General features: G+C 34.9%; 1 protein-coding gene across 6 annotated transcripts in view; it reads right to left on the reverse strand.

Annotated features, from left to right (window-relative positions):
- Positions 1 to 16960, reverse strand: part of MRPL1 (mitochondrial ribosomal protein L1) — a 105953-nt gene that overhangs the window by 51281 nt on the left and 37712 nt on the right. The window lies entirely within an intron of this gene.

A 16960-nucleotide genomic window follows, 5' to 3' on the forward strand; every position in this document is an offset into this window, starting at 1 on the left:
GAATAAGAGAAACATTCATTCCATATTAAGACATAGCAAACAAGTTGTGGCAGACAGGCTTTAGAGTGGCCCCCTTGATGCCCATTTCCTGGTTTTCATGCTCTTTCGTGATCCCCTCCCACCCCCTGAGTGCGGATAGGAGCTACACCTTGCTTCTAACCAAGTGACAAGATGCTTATATGTACATGATTAGATTACATAAAACCATAATGCCCATCTTGGAGAACACTCTCTTCCCTACTAGTTTTAAACCAGCAGCTGCAATGTTTTAAGCTGACACATGAAAAATTTCTAGCAACCTGCAAAGAACTGAATCCTGCCAAAAAGCCAAATGAGTCCAGAAGAGGACCCTTCCCCAGACAAATCTCAGATGAAACCACAAGTTCTGAATGATATCTTGATAGAAGCTTTATGAGACACTGAAGCAGAGGACTCAGCTTAGCTATATACACATTCCTAACATACAGAAACCATGAGATAGTACATGTGTGTTGTTTTAAGCCACTAAATTTGTGGTAATGTTCTTGCACACTAATAGATAACCAATAAATAAGTATATGCAAAGATGACACTTACTGCACTTTAGAAACATTAGGACAAATTAAAATAAAATCTTTAAGATTTTCTGTGATAAAAAAAAAAAAAGATTTTCTGTGATAAAAGCAAACAGTAGTCTTGAAATCTTTTAGGAAGTTTTTTACCTACTTTCATGTGAAACTCACCTGACCTTTCTTACCATAAAAAAGAGAAACAAACTAGAAAAGTCACAAGATTTAGCAGTAGAAATGAAAATCATAGTGACTGACAGTCTAGAAGCAGCTCATTATTGCACAAATGGCTACAGAAATTGGCATGAAAAAAGAGTTAAGAATTGAAACTCAATTTATAGGATTCTAATGGACTCTGGCCAATGTTCAGTGTCTCATCCACTTGGAAATGAGCCAGTCTTTTTTGCAAAGTTGGTTAACCAAGAACCTTTGTCTTCTCAACTGTAAATAGCTGTGTTTTTGTTTTACGGTGGGTGGAGGGAGGGTGGGGAATATAAATTTGTTGCATGAGTAAATGGGTCAGACCTTTAGTGTAGGCATGCACCCTTCTGCCAGAGAGGACATCATGTTGAACATAAGCACCTTGGTAACTAAGCCCCTTTACATAGCTATAAAGGTTTTAGTTCTGTATTGATTCAGTTACTGTAAAAGCTTGGGTTTACTTTTGTAGGACTTAATGGCTAAGAATTAGAACATAGCAGTGGGCTGCTCTGTTGGAGTAATGTAAATTGTAATTATAAATAAACATGCAAACCTTTAAAAAAAGAAAAAAAAAAACTTTGTCCTCCACTATGGTAGAAAAAGAAGTATAACTGAATATAGAAAGAAGAAAAATTAAGTCAAGGTAAAAATTAAGAATTTTCAAAGGATCACAGAGAAGACTTCAAAAATAAACGGTACCTCCCAAATTTCAGTCATTAATTCAAATTTAATACACAAAATATAAGTTTTTAAGATTTCGTGACAACGTAGCTTAACTTGAAAATTTTTCAATTTTGTACATAGAAAATATGAATTATTTGAAGAGTAAGAAATATAATAAGGAATATGCTATTAATGACACACCACTCTTCAGTGTATCCAATAATTCTTCCCATGATAAGTCAACGTGAAGATATCATTACGTAGAGAGTATGGTATATCTTCAGCATATTTTAAGGATCATCTGAGGAGTTGTTCAGTATGGCTCAGGAGCACTTCACTGTAAATCAAAGCAATTATCCACAAGAAGCTTACAATCTAATTGTCATTGATGGGAAGAAAAGGGATGTGCAGATGGAACAACTACTATAAAATGCTACTTTTTTTAGTATCACATTCTGATGTAACTAGTATTAAACAGTATGAAAAATAGTATCATATAAACAGTAAATGCTGATAGTGGTGTACAAAAAACAGGCACTCATATCTCTACTAAATGTTGTTCCTTAAGAATAGTGTCTTCTACAAAGTGAGAGCTCAAGAATTATGTTGACTAACCAAAATCTATAACCACAATGCCTTCTTCCTTTCTGTCACTGTGAATGAAGAGTCTGTGCTCTTAGCAAAAGCCAATCATCTTCATTTGTGCACTAGATCCCACCCCTCCCTTCTATTACACTGTCGATTTTCTTAGACATGCTTTTCTAAAACACTATCAACAGCTTACAAACTTGCAATAAAATCTCCCAACTTAAAACACATCTACAACTTCATAATGTCTTCAGGCGGCCAATACTTCCCTTAAGAGTATTAGTTCTCAAAACAGCTGTTTAGTCTTTCTCTCTCTCTACTTCCTCTTTCCATTTTCTCTTAAATCTACTTCAATCAGATTATCATCCACTGAAAATAATAGTGTCAAGGTCACCAATGACCTTCACAATGATAAATCTAATAATCACTTCTCAATGCTCCTCTGACTTGACCTATCAAGAGCAGTTCAGAGTATATATATCTCTTTTCTTAAAATATCCAGACTTGTTCTCTGAAACACTACTCTTACTAGCTGTTCCACTCAATTTGTTGGTTGACCCACCCTCCCCTAGGTGACTTACAAAGATTAAACTACCTTAGAGCTCAGTCATCTGACCTCTTTCTATTAATCACACCTAAGTGATCTCATCCAGATGCATGGCTTTAAAAACCATTTATCTACAGATAATTGCCAATTTTTATCTCCAGTCACAACCTCTCTCATCAATGATCTCCAATAGCCTACCTAATATCTCTGTCTAGATGCAGGTAGGTTAATTAGTAAGGAGTACAAAAGGGCAAATGTTTGCTGAAAGAATAAACAAATAAACGACTTCATCATCTTGGGTCTGATCTCATAGTGACGTTCAATGAGTTTGAAAGATCAGGGCTTAAGAAGAAAATAGAAATAGGTCTGCATTAAAACATACTGAAGAGAAGGTTCTGATGGAGTACTGAAAAACAATATATAGTGTGTTTACAGTTAGAATATGAAACCAGAAAAAAAATTGATATGAAACCAAGAAAAAATGATATATGAAAATTGATAGGTTTAGTAATGATGCAGATTTGAATTTTCAGGCCAATTCTTTTTTTTTTTTTTCCCCGTTTTGAAACTTGTTTATCTCACTTTATTGTGTATCTTAGGCTTTCATATTTTATTTTATTTATTTATTTTATTTGTATCACTGAAGCTTTTTTTTTTTTAATTAATTTTTATTGGTGTTCAATTTACCAACATACAGAAAAACACCCAGTGCTCATCCCGTCAAGTGTCCACCTCAGTGCCCGTCACCCATTCCCCTCCAACACCCGCCCTCCTCCCCTTCCACCACCCCTAGTTTGTTTCCCCGAGTTAGGAGTCTTTATGTTCTGTCTCCCTTCCTGATATTTCCCAACATTTCTTTTCCCTTCCCTCATATTCCCTTTCACTATTATTCATATTCCCCAAATGAATGAGAACATACACTGTTTGTCCTTCTCCGATTGACTTATTTCACTCAGCATAATACCCTCCAGTTCCATCCACGTTGAAGCAAATGGTGGGTATTTGTCGTTTCTAATTGCTGAGTAATATTCCATTGTATACATAAACCACATCTTCTTTATCCATTCATCTTTCGATGGACACCGAGGCTCCTTCCACAGTTTGGCTATTGTGGCCATTGCTGATAGAAACATCGGGGTGCAGGTGTCCCGACGTTTCATTGCATCTGAATCTTTGGGGTAAATCCCCAGCAGTGCAATTGCTGGGTCGTAGGGCAGGTCTATTTTTAACTCTTTGAGGAACCTCCACACAGTTTTCCAGAGTGGCTGCACCAGTTCACATTCCCACCAACAGTGTAAGAGGGTTCCCTTTTCTCCGCATCCTCTCCAACATTTGTTGTTTCCTGCCTTGTTAATTTTCCCCATTCTCACTGGTGTGAGGTGGTATCTCATTGTGGTTTTGATTTGTATTTCCCTGATGGCAAGTGATGCAGAGCATTTTCTCATGTGCATGTTGGCCATGTCCATGTCTTCCTCTGTGAGATTTCTCTTCATGTCTTTTGCCCATTTCATGATTGGATTGTTTGTTTCTTTGGTGTTGAGTTTAATAAGTTCTTTATAGATTTTGGAAACTAGCCCTTTATCTGATATGTCATTTGCAAATATCTTCTCCCATTCTGTAGGTTGTCTTTTAGTTTTGTTGACTGTATCCTTTGCTGTGCAAAAGCTTCTTATCTTGATGAAGTCCCAATAGTTCATTTTTGCTTTTGTTTCTTTTGCCTTTGTGGATGTATCTTGCAAGAAGTTACTGTGGCCAAGTTCAAAAAGGGTGTTGTTTCAGGCCAATTCTATCCCCAAATAAAATCTTCCTTTGACCTAACATATTCCTTTTTCTTCCTGTCTTTTTTTTTTTTTTTTTTAAAGATTTTATTTATTCATGAAAGACACAGAGAGGGAGGCAGAGACACAGGCAGAGGGAGAAGCAGGCTTCATGCAGGGAGCCTGACATGGGACTCAATCCCAGGACCCCAGGATCATGCCCTGGGCCAAAGGCAGGTGCCAAACTGCTGAGCCACCCAGGGATCCTCCTCTTTGTTTTCTAACCAAAGTCTGTCCTTGTTGATTTGCATTTACCTAATGACCAACATGTTGAGCATCATTTCTAGTGCTTAATGGCCAAATGTAGATCTTATTTTGTAAACTGCCTGTTCAGTTCTTTTGCCCCTTTTAAAAATAGTCTCTTCCTAAATTATAGAGTTCTTTGTATATTCTGGATATAAGTCTTTTATCAGTTATATATGTAGCAAATATTCTCCACCAAACTGAGGCTTGTCTTTTTATTTTCTTAGTGGTGTTTTCCCATAAGCAAGTTTTTAATTTTAATAGTTCAATGTAGCAATTTCTTCTATGGCTCATGTTTTTTTGTGTCCTAAGAAATCTTTGCCTAATTCAGAGCCAGAAAGATGCTCTTCCAGAAAATTTTCTTCTAGAATTTCATGGCTTTAGCCCTTACAATTAGATTTATGAGCCATTTTTAATTAATATTTGTGTTTGATGTGAGGAAAGGGATATCCAGTTATTTTAGAAACATTCATTGAAAAGTATTCTTTCCCCATATAACCTTGGCAGCTTTGCCAAAAAGCAGTTGTCCCTTAGGCTTGGGTCTATTTTTTTTTAACTCCCAATGTTTGATCTACACACATCCATACTCATGCCATACCACACTGTCCTGATTACTACAGCACTAAAGTCTTAAATCAGGTAATGCAAGTCCTCCAATTCTGTTTTTCCTTTTTTAAAAACATTTTTTTTTTAAAATTCCAGGCTCCTTCCATTTCCACTTATATATTAATTCAAAAATAAATGTTATTAATTTCAAAAAAATGTTTTTTTAAAAAATCTTCTGGGAGCTTGATTGGGACTGCACTAAATTTGTAGAAAATATAGGAAAAACTCCCTCTTAACAATATTATCCTTCAAATAGCAATGACATGCCCCTTTTTTTTCTTAGGTATTCCTGACACTTTCAGCAACATTAAACAGCTCTCTCTAAGTAGGTCTTGTGTCTTTTGTTAAATGCATTCCTTATTTTGACTTATTATTCCCTTATTTGACCTTCTAAACTCTTATTATTATTTTTATAAATTTCATTTTGATTAGTTATTGCTACTATAGAAATACAGTTGATTTTGTGTATTGATCTTAAATACTGTAACCTCTCTAAATTCACTTATTAAAATTCACTCAGGATCACAGTTTCTGGGTATAAAGACAGTTTGATTTTTTCCTTTCCCATATGTATGCCCTTTATTTCACTGACCTTCAGTACAAGGCTGAACATAAATGATGAGAGCATAAATCTTTACTTTGTTCCTGATTTTAGGTAGAAAGCACTCAATCTTAATGGTTTCATCACTAAGAATGATATAAACTGCTGATTTTTCATAAATGTGCTTTGTCAAGTTGAGGAAGTTCACTTCTATTCCTAGTATTCTAAATTCTTAGCATGAATGGCTGCTGTAGACTTTGTCAAATGATTTCCCTGCATCTACTGAGATGATCTTAAGATCTACTTCCTTTATTCTTTTTTTTAATCTTTTTTAAAATTTGTTTAGTCTTTTATTTTATTTTTTTTAAGATTTATTTATTTATTCATTCAGAGAGAGCAAGAGAGAGGCAGAGACACAGGCAGAGGGAGAAGCAGGCTCCATGCAGGGAGACGACGTGGGACTCGATCCAGGGTTTCCAGGATCACACCCCAGGCTACAGGCGGTGCTAAACCGCTGCGCCACCAGGGCTGCCCTACTTCCTTTATTCTATTAACATGATACAGTATATTGATGTTCAGATCTTAAGCTAACTTTGTGATCCTAGAATAAACCTTCTTAGTTAATGTTTACTAACCTTTATATACATACATATATACATAAAAACATACTGCTGGATTCAATTTGCTAATATTTTGTTAAAAATTCATGCTTCAATGCTCATGAAGGATATTTTCCTTCATGGTCTGTTGTTTTCTTTGTTTGTAATGTCCTGTCTACCTCTGATATCAGGGTAATGCTGAGTTCATAAAATGAGTTGGTAAGTGTTCCTTCCCCATTATTTTCTAAAAGAGGTTGTGATATTATTTTTGCCTTAAATATTGGATAGAATTCACTAGTAAGAAAGTCACCTGGCTCTGAACTTTTCACTGTGGGAAGCTGTAAATTACTAATTCAATTTCTTCAGTTGCTATAGATCCATGTAGATTTTCTAGATACGCTGGTGATCTGTGTCTTACAAGAAATTTGCCCGTTTCACTGGCATAAAGTTGTTCCTAACAGCTCTTGTCTCAACAGTCCATTTTGTCTGGTAGTAATACAGTCAGTCCAAGTCACTAATGCTTACTGTTTTCATAGTATATCTTTACCTATCATTTTATTTTTAGCCTCTTTGTATGTTTGAATATAAAGTGTGTCTCCTGTAAACACCATAAAATTGGATTTTTTTTCTTTGTCTTATAATCTCTGACTTTTGGGTGGAATGTTCATTCATTCCATTTCCAAATAACAAAACTATTGATATGGCTGGATTTAGGTTTTTATTTTGATGTGTTTTCTATTTGTCTCATTTGTCTCACCTCATATGTTCCTCTTTTCTTCCTTTACTGCCTCTTCTCTTTTAAACAAAAATATTTTAGTGTATCTTTTTTTTATTCCTTTATTTAGTTTTAACCTGTATCTCTTTGTGCATGATTTTTACTTACTCTAAAAATTACAATGTGCACATTTATATATCACAACTTATTCATCTTAATACTGACTTCTAGGAAAACAGAATAAATTTGTGCCAGCCTAACTCCATCTTCCCTCTTTTGCCTGATATGACCATGCCCAAACCTGTCTCACCACCTGTATATTTCATAGTATATACTGGATTACTCACAACAGAAATCAGGGAATCATTCTAGATTCCTCCCTCGCCCTTACCCCCTATATCTAATCAGTAACTCCTGTTCATTCTGCCTCCTCAATATCCCACAACAGCCTTTCTCCTCTTCATCTTTATTGCCGCTGCTCAGATTCTGTCCTTATTCATCTTTTACTTAGCCTACTGCGTTAGCCTCCTACTAGTCTCTGTTTGAGTTACATCATTTCTCTATTACCATGCTATCACTTACACAGCTCCCACATATAGTAATTCAAATATGCAAATCTTACATCATTCTTCTACGCAACATTTTTCAATGGCTTCTAACTGATAAAGGATAAAATCTAACCTCCACAGTACATCACACAAAGCCCTCGGTCATCTGGCCCACTGCCTATCACTGTCTAACCCCACTGATCACCATTATCTGATAAAATGTTATGTACCAAATGATAGAATAGTATTTATAATTTCCTGAACACAACATTCTCATATTTTTGTGCCATTTCCTCTACATGGAATGTTCTCCCCATGCATGTCAGGAAAGAAAATACTTACTAATACTTACTAATCCTTAACCTCTCAACTGCTGTCTCCTTTATATATATATATATATATATATATATATATATATATATATATATATATATTATTTTTTTTTTAGTTTTTATTTATTTATGATAGTCACACACAGAGAAAAAGAGAGAGGCAGAGACATAGGCAGAGGGAAAAGCAGGCTCCATGCACCTGGAGCCTGACGTGGGATTCGATCCTGGGTCTCCAGGATCGCGCCCTGGGCCAAAGGCAGGTGCTAAACCGCTGTGCCACCCAGGGATCCCTCCTTTATATAATCTGATTCTACAAAGTAGTCCCTCAATCCTCTCAACACTTTGCACACTGTACACTAGTTCTCTTTCTGCATTTTAGTGCAGTAGTTTGTTCTTGTCTCTCTTTTTTTAAATCTCCTTAAAGATGGAAACTATCTTTTTATCTTTCAACCCTCAGTGCACTGTCTGGCACATAGTAGGTCCTCAATTATTATGTTTTTAATTAATAAATGAATTATGAAGGCAGAAATGATATATGAAGGCATGAACAAGAATGAATACTCCTAAATTAACTGCAGAGAATAAATAGCTACCTTAGGAATTTCAGGGAGTCGATAATAATTGTAGTTCATTTATATTATGCACCTATCACCCAGCCTGTGCTAAGCTCTTACATACACTATAATAAAAACACTATAGAGAGATGTTATCATGAAATCCATTTTGTAGATGCATAAACAGAGACACAAAAATGTTAAAAAGCCAGTTCAAGGTCGTAAGTGAATAAACATAAGACCAAGAGAGGTATATATTAACCAATATTCCATTCTGCTTTTCAACATAGCCCAGTGTTAAATCTTCACCACTATTTCTAGGGCTCTGCTAGCCCTTATTATATGTAGTTGCTGTCTTCTTCATTTTCTCTTTTCTCTGTACTTTTATATTCTTCTACCTCTCTCCTTTTTCTTTCTTCCTTTCCCTTTCTCTTCTTCTAATTCTACCAATTTCCATAATGAACATAATCAGTATTAAACTATATAATCAGGTATTTCACTCTAATATTCTCTTTTCTCCTTTATCCAAGAATATCATAGGAAAGAAGAGAGTAGGATAAAATAAGACAGGGAAGAAAAAGTAGGGACAGTTAGTAAGAAATAAGGTGAGTTAAGATCATATATTGTAAAAGAAAATTTCCAGAAACAAAAAAAAAAATTAGAAGAGATCTTTGAATACGGCAAAAGAAAAACTGATGATTTTTACTAAGAGCAACATTTTAGTTGAATTATGAAAGAAGGATGTAAGAAAGAATAATACTTGGTAAGGAAAAGGAGACATCCAACCAGTGAAGACCACTTGTGTAAACAGTATAAAACAACAAAGAAGAAAAGATCATAGCTAGAAAAGATAGCTAAATCTAATAAAGGTTTTTTATATATCAAATATACGTTTTGTGGTTCTTTTGTTTAACTAGAAATCTGAGCATGATTAAATATCAAATTAAATAAGTTTGCCTGCTGCAAAAAACAGTTCTGTGACAGTAAGGGCCTTGTCTGTCTTGTTCATACTTACCACACTCAAGGCTTGGGACACGGTAGATACAGATTCTCAATAACTATACATACAATTATTCTAATCCAAAAAAAAATCTATAAATTGTAATTCATTCCTCACTTGACTTAATTTAATGTTGTATCTTCTATCAACTGAATGTTACAATGTGCATTCACTGTACAAATATTTGTTGAGGTCCCCTATGTGCCACATATCATTCTAGGCCATGTGAATACAATTAGACAAAACCAAAAAATGCTCATACTCTAATAAGAACCAAATACACACCACAAAAAAAAGGATATAAAATGAAAGGTGAAAATCGTGTGATCATCTTAGTAGATACAGAAAAGGCAATGACAAATTTCAATATCTGTTCCTGATAAAAACTCTCAACATCTATACAGAAGGAACATACCTCAACATAATAAAGGCTAAATATGACAAATGTACAGTTAACACTATACTCAATATGACAAACTGGAAGCTTTTCCTCAAAAAACAGGAATAAGATAAGGATGTCGACTCTTGCCACTTTTATTCAACACCTACTGGAAGTCCTAGCCATAGCAATCAGACATGGGAAAAAAAAAAAAAAAAACTAGTTTCCTTCCAAACTAGTAAGGAAGAAGTATAACTGTTTCTATTTGCAGATGATATAATACTATACAGAAAACCCTAAAGACCACCAAAAACTATTAAAAGTAATAAATGAAGGGTGCCTGGGTGGCTCAGTTGCTTAAGTGTCTGACTTCAGCTCAGGTCCAGTGTCCTGGGATCGAGCCCCACATCAGATTGTGCTCAGCAGGAAGTCTGCTTCTCCCTTTCCCTCTCCTTTTGCCCCTCCTCCTGCTCATGCTAGCTCTCTTTCTTTCTCTCTCCCAAAAAAATAAATAAAATCTTAAAAAAATAAATGAATTCAGTAGGCTTGCAGGATACAAAATTAATAATACAGAAATCTGTTGCATTTCTATATATTAACAATGAAGCAACAGAAAGAGAAATTAAGAAAGCAATCTCATCTACAATTGCACCAAAAGAGAATAAAATACCTAGGAATACATTTGACCAAGGAGGTAGAAGACTGAAAACTATAAAACATGGATGAAAGAAACTGAAGATGATACAAATAGAAAGATATTCCATGCTCATGGACCAAAGGAATTAATACTATGTTAAAATTAAGAAATGCGTTAAAATGTCCATACTACCCAAAGCAATGTACAGATTCAATAGAATACCTATCAATACCAACAGCATTTTTCACAGAACTAGAACAAATAATCCCAAAATCTGTATGGAGCCACAAAAGACCCTGAATACCCAAAGCAATCTTGGGAAGAAAAAAAAAAAACACAAGAAAAACAGAACAAAGTTGGAGGTAAAAAAAATCCCACATTTCAAGATATACTGCAAAGCTGTAGCAATCAGAAAAAGTATGGTACTGGCACAAAAACAGACACATGGATCAACAGAACAGGACAGAGCCCAAAAATAAACCCACACTTACATGGTCAATTAATCTTCGCCAAAGAAGGCAAGAATATACAATGGAGAAAAGAAGGTCCCTTCAATAAACAGTGAAAAACTAGACAGCTACATGCAAAAGAATGAAGTTGGACCCCTTTTTACACTAAACAAAAAAAAAAAACTCAAAACGGATTAAAGACTTAAATCTGGGACCTAAAATCATAAAACTCCTAGAAGAAAACATAGTCAATAATCTCTGATACAAACTTTAGCAACATTTTTCTAGATACTTCTTAGACAAGGGAAATAAAAGCAAAAATAATCTAATGGGACTACACCAAAAAATAAAAAGCTTTTGCACAGTGAAGAAAATAATCAACAAAACAAAAAGGCAACCTACTGAGTGGGAGACGATATGTGCAACTGATATATGTGATAGTGGGTTAACAGCCAAAATATATAAAGAACATACATAACTCACACCGAAAAAACAATCCAATTAAAAAATGGGCAGGGAATCTGAAAAGACATTTTCCCAAAAAAGACATGCAGAGGGCCAAAAGACACATGAAAAGATGCTCAACATCACTAGTCATAGGGAAATGCAAATCAAAACCACAATCAGACATTACCGTATACCCGGTCAGAATGGCTAGTATCAAAAACACAAGAAATAACAAGTGCTGGTGAGGATGTGGTGAAAAAGGAATCCTTGTGCACTGCTGGTAGGGATGTGAATTGGTACAGTCACTGTGTAAAACAGTATGGAGGTTCCTCAAAAAATAAAAGGTAGAAATTACCATGCAATCCAGTAATCCCACTGCTGAGTATCTACACAAAGAAAATGAAACCACTAATTCAAAAAAATATATATGTATCCCTATGTTTGTTTATTGCAGCATTATTTACAATAGCCAAGACAGAAGCAACCCAAGTGTTCATCAACAGATGAATGGATAAAAAAGGTATGATTGATACATACACACACACACACACACACACACACCCCAAATGGAAAGTTACTCAGACATAAAAAAGTATGAGACTTTGCCATTTGCAACAACATGGATGGACCTGGGGGCTATTATGCCAAGTGAAATAAGTGAGACAGAGAAAGGAAAATACCGTATGATTTCATTTCTATATGTAATTTAAAAAACAAAACAAACAAAAAGGCAAAATGACCTATAAACACAGAGAACAATATGGTGGTTGCCAGAATAAGATGCTAAAAGTGATTGAGTCCTAAAAAATTAAAAAACTGCAATAATGAAAAAATCAGTGATTAAGAGGGCATGGAGGATAACAGTTTCTATAGGGTAGTTATGGAAGGCCTCTTTGCCTAGGTGATATGTGAATGAGAAAGTGAACCAGGTTAATAAGCAAAGAGCATTATAGATAGATGAAACAGTAAGTCCAAAGACCAGAGAAGGGAGAACACTTAGTGTGTATGAGGAAGGGCAAGAAGGCCACTACAGCTAGAGTATAGGAAATGAAGGAAGAGTAACAAAACCAGCTGTAATATATCAATAATTAATCTATAATAATTATCATTATTCCTAATTATCATTGGAGTCTTTCACACATAAATACTTTTTAAACTAATACATGAGGGGAGAAATTTAGAAAAATTTCTAATTCATTACTGTGTAAAAATCCTGTCTTCATATTTTTCTTTATATAACCAAAGAGTTCCAATTGTTTTAAAAATGCAAGTAATACTCTTAAGTACAGCATGTCAATCTATGAGTTAAAAATATTTCACATTAGGTTTCAGTAAGTTTACATCCACTAGTGTCAAATATGATACAATACCATCTTCCATACAGAAAGCAGTGTCCTACCCAGTAGATGTGAATACTCTTTGGACAAGACTGCTATAGCATCCTTTCTTTCTTTCTTTTTTTTTTTTTTTTAAAAGATTTTATTTATTTATTCATGAGAAACACAGAGAGGAGAGAGAGAGGGGCAGAGACAAAGGCAGAGGGAGAAACAGGCTCCATACAGGGAGCATGACATGGGACTTGATCCCGGGTCTCCAGGATCACGCCCTGGGCTGAAGATGACACTAAACCGCTGAGCCACCCGGGCTGCCCTACAACATCCTTTCTTTTTGAAAAGACTCCAACTAGAGTATTGATGTTAACTCTAAGAGCTATGTGTTAAAGATAAACTCAAAATGGATGAAAGATCTAAATGTGAGACAAGAGTCCATCCAAATCCTAGAGGAGAACACAGGCAACACCCTTTTTGAACTCGGCCACAGTAACTTCTTGCAAGATACATCCACGAAGGCAAGAGAAACAAAAGCAAAAATGAACAATTGGTACTTCATCAAGATAAGAAGCTTTTGCACAGCAAAGGATACAGTCAACAAAACTCAAAGACAACCTGCAGAATGGGAGAAGATATTTGCAAATGACATATCAGATAAAGGACTAGTTTCCAAGATCTATAAAGAACTTATTAAACTCAACACCAAAGAAACAATCCAATCACGAAATGGGCAAAAGACATGAAGAGAAATTTCACAGAGGAAGACATAGACATGGCCAACAAGCACATGAGAAAATGCTCTGCATCACTTGTCATCAGGGAAATACAAATCAAAACCACAATGAAATACCACCTCACACCAGTGAGAATGGGGAAAATTAACAAGGCAGGAAACCACAAATGTTGGAGAGGATGTGGAGAAAGGGGAACCCTCTTAACACTGTTGGTGGGAATGTGAACTGGTGCAGCCACTCTGGAAAACTGTGTGGAGGTTCCTCAAAGAGTTAAAAATAGACCTGCCCTACGACCCAGCAATTGCACTGCTGGGGATTTACCCCAAAGATACAGATGCAATGAAACGCCAGGACACCTGCACCCCGATGTTTCTAGCAGCAATGTCCACAATAGCCAAACTGTGGAAGGAGCCTCGGTGTCCATCGACAGATGAATGGATAAAAAAGATGTGGTCTATGTATACAATGGAATATTACTCAGCCATTAGAAACAACAAATACCCACCATTTGCTTCGATGTGGATGGAACTGGAGGGTATTATGCTGAGTGAAATAAGTCAATCGGAGAAGGACAAGCATTATACGGTCTCATTCATTTGGGGAATATAAAAAATAGTGAAAGGGAATAAAGGGGAAAGGAGAAAAAAATGAGTGGGAAATATCAGAAAAGGAGACAGAACATGAGAGACTCCTAACTCTGGGAAACGAACAAGGGGTGGTGAAAGGGAGGTGGGCGGGGGTTGGGGGTGACTGGGTGATGGGCACTGAGGGGGGCACTTGATGGGATGAGCACTGGGTGTTATGCTATATGTTGGCAAATTGAACTCCAATTAAAAAAAAAATAAAATAAAATAAGGAATCAGGGTTGCTAAAAAAAAAAAAAAAGAGAGAGAGAGCTATGTGTTAAGAAGAATACACATTAGTGAGTCCAATTTTCTAATCATGTCCCTCTTCCACCTACCTGCCAATAACTTAGCATAGTTTAAAAAGGATTCCACTTTCTCCATCTATGTCATAATACCCACTCATAGGTTAATATGTGTAATAAAAAACTAATTCCATTAAGATATTTTTCATACTCATATTTTTTGTTTAATAAGTATGAAAAGATAGGTTTGCAATAAAAAAAATATAAAATATCAAAAAAACATATCTATTTTAAAAAGGAAACAATCCAGAGGGCATTTACATTGGGAGAAGAAAGCTAGTTGACAAGCAAAATGAAACCCAATTTCTTCCAAGAAATTTGAAAAGCAAGTTTTAAATGTCTTTATTTCAAAGAAAGATGACATAATACTAGGAAAAGAACCCAAGTGTGCATTTGACAAGTAGAGAACTTGCCTACAGTTACGTAATTAAAATAAAATGAATAAAAATGCAGCATTAAACATGCTGCAAAATGTGCACGCTCAATCCAGCCAAGACAGTTACACCCACTCCCATTAGTAAAACAAAATGTAAGACAAAATGGGAAACTAATGAGCTCAGCTGTAGGGGCTTGTTTGTTTTTTAATTTTCATCCATTTGCTCAAAACGTAGTTTCTATTTTACCCTAAAATCTTTTGTTGGATATAAGGGGAATCAAATGTTCCTAAAAAAAAAAAAAAAATCAGAATAAGCTCTGAAAATGCATAATACAAGTCTCATTTGTTCTTTTTTTTTTTTTTTTTTTTTTTTAGTCTCATTTGTTCTAATACACATCTGGTGTGTTCTGTGTTAACATTTTTGACAGGTTAATCGTTTGTCTTCATGTTTAAAGAACATAAATGTTTTGCCAGTGCTGTTAAACAGATCCTGAGGAGGGAGAAAAGAAAACGTTATAGAAGGAGAAAGGTCTATTTTTTCAAGATGCTTTGTTAAAGCAAATCGAAGTGAGGGACTACATACCTAGGAAACTTGACCATGGTAGGTATACGGAAACCATGACTCATGAAAGTAGAAATAAAGTCAATTAATAAAGATAAACATTTTAAAGGGACACTTTTCTAATTTGAAATAAAGAAATAAGTTATTTGAAAATCTTTCAGGCTAAAAACAATAGTCTCAACGTTTATGATGAAAGCAGTAATAAAAAAAACTCAAGGCTAAAGAATAAAGAAAGTAGAAGCCAAGAGGATTTATCAGAAAATGGATAAAGTAGCAAAGGTGACAAAGTTAATTTCTGTGAAAAATCAGTTCACTATGCAAAGTAAGGAGATAACTGGATACCGATATATTTGCTATTCAGTTTGACTTTTAATTGACTATATTTAGTATTGTTTGGTTTTAATGAGCTTAATTTAATTAGAAACAAAAAATTATGAGAGATATTTTCATCAAATTCAACTATAATTCCAGTTTAAATTTTAAAATAATGTTTAGTTTCACGTTTTCCTTAGGTAAGACTCGAAGTCTGATTCCATGACAATAAACACTACCATAATGGATATCCCTAATAAAAAGCACCAAACTTCAATCTGATTTCTAATAAGGATGTGTTATTCAATGCAAGTTACCAAAATTAAACAAAACTCTACAACAATAAAAGAATCAGAGAGGACATTTGAATTAGCTTAAATACAGAACGTAATCTACAATTCAGATAAGTATTAGTGGCTATCATATATCATGAATTAGTTCAATTTGAATTAGAATTTGAAAATGAATCTACTAAAACAATTTTAAAATACTTGTTCTGTTTATACCATAAAATTTTATCTCAAATCCAGCACACCTAAAAAAATGTCAGCAAATAAACTTATTCTTCCTCCCAAATCTATTCCCTGTTTCCATTAATATCAATTTATTAGGAGATCCCTAGGCTTCAAAATCTCAGCATTATAGGACTCCTCCCTTCCTCCTCCTCAACTTGTCCATTCCTAACTATTAGCCCTAAGACCTAGTATCTTTGACATTTATCTCCTTACTCGTCTCATTATGAAGACTTTAGTTTTAACATTACCTTTATTAGTCTCTGACAATTGCACCGAACCTGAGCTCCCAACTTCTAGTTTTTTTTTGTTTTTTGTTTGTTTGTTTTTTTTTTTTTTGGTCAACTTCTAGTTTTGATGCATGCCAATATATCTTACAAACTCTTTCTAGATTAAAACTGTAAGGAACTCCCCACTTTAAAAACTTCTAAGAAATTCCTGCTAAATACAGAATAAAAGCCCAAGCTTATTAGGATCTTACTTAAGATCCTTCCCAATATGGGATCAATCTTCCAATACAATTCCATTATTCTCTTTCATTTCAATGTAGGGGTACCATTTGCTACAAGCCAAAGAGAATTAACTGACATTTTTTGTACATGGCCTATAATATCTGACTTATATCATTGTAAATCATTAATAGATTTCTTCTATTTAAAATTTTTTTTTTTTAATTTATTTATGATAGTCACAGAGAGAGAGAGAGAGGCAGAGACACAGGCGGAGGGAGAAGCAGGCTCCATGCACCGGGAGCCTGATGTGGGATTCGATCCCGGGTCTCCAGGATCGCG

Source organism: Vulpes vulpes, unplaced genomic scaffold (genome assembly GCF_048418805.1).
Source record: "Vulpes vulpes isolate BD-2025 unplaced genomic scaffold, VulVul3 u000000899, whole genome shotgun sequence".
Taxonomy (NCBI): domain Eukaryota; kingdom Metazoa; phylum Chordata; class Mammalia; order Carnivora; family Canidae; genus Vulpes; species Vulpes vulpes.